This window comes from Octopus bimaculoides, chromosome 7 (assembly GCF_001194135.2).
Source record: "Octopus bimaculoides isolate UCB-OBI-ISO-001 chromosome 7, ASM119413v2, whole genome shotgun sequence".
In the NCBI taxonomy this organism is placed as follows: domain Eukaryota; kingdom Metazoa; phylum Mollusca; class Cephalopoda; order Octopoda; family Octopodidae; genus Octopus; species Octopus bimaculoides.
In genome coordinates this window covers 2,808,800-2,811,272 of record NC_068987.1, presented here as the reverse complement: position 1 = coordinate 2,811,272, position 2,473 = coordinate 2,808,800, and the positions used below count along the sequence as shown (strand labels likewise).

The following is a 2,473-nucleotide window of genomic DNA, read 5'->3' as shown; positions in this document are numbered from 1 at the left end:
ATATATACAATGTGAAGGTGCATGGCTCAGTGGTAAGAGCGTCGAACTTACGATCGTGGGGTTGTGAGTTTGAATCCCGGACCGGGCTGTGTGTTGTGTTCTTGAGCAAGACACTTTATTTCACGTTGCTCCAGTTCACTCAGCTGTAGAAATGAGTTGCGACGTCACAGGTGCCAAGCTGTATCGGCCCCTTTGCCTTTCCCTTGGATAACATCAGTGGTGTGGAGAGGGGAGGCTGGTATGCATGGGCGACTGCTGGTCTTCCATAAACAACCCTGCCCGGACTTGTGCCTCGGAGGGTAACTTTCTAGATGCAGTCCCATGGTCAGTCATGACCGAAGGGGTCTCAATATACACAGTAATAATAGCTCGACATACGAGTTAATTCGTTCCCGGAGAATGCTCGTAAAGCAAAGGCTCGTAAACAGAAAACAAAACTCGTAAAAGCTCGTCTACCCGGGGTCTCGTAAAGTGGATCCTCGTAAAGTGAGGTATTACTCTGCGCGTGTGTGTGTGTATATATATATATATATATATATATATATTCATCCATCTGTCTGTCCGTCTTTCTGTATGCATATATGTATTATGCCTATCCTAACTTCTTCTCTTTCTCTCTCTCTCTCTCTATATATATGTGTGGTGGGGGTGTTTCTCTTCAAACATTGTTAAATCAAAACACAACAATGATCACATTTGATGCCCTTTTTTAAAGGGTTTTTCCATCTTTTCTTTGTAAATACTTTCTTTGGTTTATAACAAAACCATTTCTAATTCCATTATGCACAATCTTATTTTCAAACTGAAGTACTTTAATGCTGTGTTTTTTGAACGTTCAATAGTAAGTCATAAACGTTTACCCCATATAATTTTATAACCGATAAAATCATCAATGCCAGATTTAAAATTACAAATGACGCCTGAGAGATTTTATATGATATATTGATTTGATGTGACATGTTTGTGTTTTATTAAGGTTTGTATTTTGCTATTATCACATCTTTCTAGTTCTCCTCAATCTTTTTGTGGTATTCTAAACAAAGTTAATCGATTATCAGTTAATGCTTTTCTTTCCAATTATATTTCGCGTACTGTATAATTATAATGAATTATGATGTGCCCTTGTTGCGAATTCATGGTCAACCGACGTGAAAGGGTCGTCCTTATGACTTCGATATGACAGTCGGAGTCATTAAGTTTACAACTTTCATGTTTACATTGAAATTTCTGTATAACATTTACCGGCGTCGTACGTTCTGTGGTTTTTTATATTGTGGTTTTGTGTTGCTGAATTTTTCTTTGTGCTGTTGTTATTGCAAAATATCCTAACTCTGACTTTGTGCTTAGGGTAATCGGTTCACAATCGTAAGGTCGTGAGTTCAATTCCCGGCGATGAATTGTGTCCTTGAGCAAGACACTTCATTTTCACGTTGCTCCAGTCCACTCAGCCACTCCGCTGGCAACAATGAGCAGTACCTGTGATTCGAAGGGCCAGCCTTGTCACACTTCGTACCACAGGCAATCTTCCTGAGAACTACGTTAAGATTACGCGTGTCTGTGGAGTGCACAGAAACTTGGTCGCTAATTCCACGAGCAAGTTGTTTTATGCGTACATAGCGTACTTGCATAAATGCACACAAATAAACGTATCCTTGCCTCCCTCCCTCCCTCCCTCCCACCATCCATCCATCCATCCATCCATCCAATTATATGTATGTATGTATGTATGTATGTATGTATGTAATGTGTTACCCATTATATGACGGTTAAAACAGGAGGTCTACTTTTACCACGGTAGTAATATTAGATAACCTTACATATAGTTAATTTTACTTTACCACTAGGGTAATACTATTCAGTTACGTTACATATATACAATAATTATATTTTCATTTAGCTTCCCATATTTTCAAATGCCTCTGCAGAGTACTGTTGTGAAGATATATTTATAAAATATATATTATTATTAAATTCAAATATTTTCAGAAATTCGAAAAAGCGTTAACTTCGGGGTTTATTTTCTTCCTTAGCCATTCCAGAAGAACGGGACAGCGAGAGAAAACTGTGTGAACTTTATAACGAATTGTTTGTTGAATTAAAGTTTAATTAAAACAAATTTCTCATTTGCTCATTTACAATAAATGTACATTATCAGGAACACTATTATAGATTAATTATCAATTACACACAGGTGCAAAATTATGTGATATTATAAACTGTGGTAAAAGTATGTCCCCAACAATATTCGTCATATGACGGGATACATTCTAGTTTGTGCGTGGTGGCGTTGGCAAACAATGTGAGTAAAGTAAGGGTTATCTCCCTTCCTCTATATTCTTTTCTGCTCTCGGCACAAGGCCCAAAATTTTGGGGGAGAAGGTCAGTCGATTAGATCGACCCTTGTACGCAACTGGTAGTTAATTTATCAACCCTGAAAGGATGAACAGCAAAGTCGAACTAGGTGAAACTTGAA

The 2,473-nt window shown here is 37.9% G+C and overlaps 1 long non-coding RNA gene across 1 annotated transcript in view; it reads left to right on the top strand.

Annotated features, from left to right (window-relative positions):
* The window catches only part of LOC128248313 (uncharacterized), a 5,434-nt gene extending 3,318 nt beyond the window's left edge, over positions 1 to 2,116 (top strand). Inside the window, exon 2 of the long non-coding RNA XR_008264548.1 lies at positions 2,031 to 2,116. This is a non-coding gene — a long non-coding RNA (uncharacterized LOC128248313). The remainder of the gene's footprint in view (positions 1 to 2,030) is intronic.
* Positions 2,117 to 2,473: the final 357 nt, after the last annotated feature.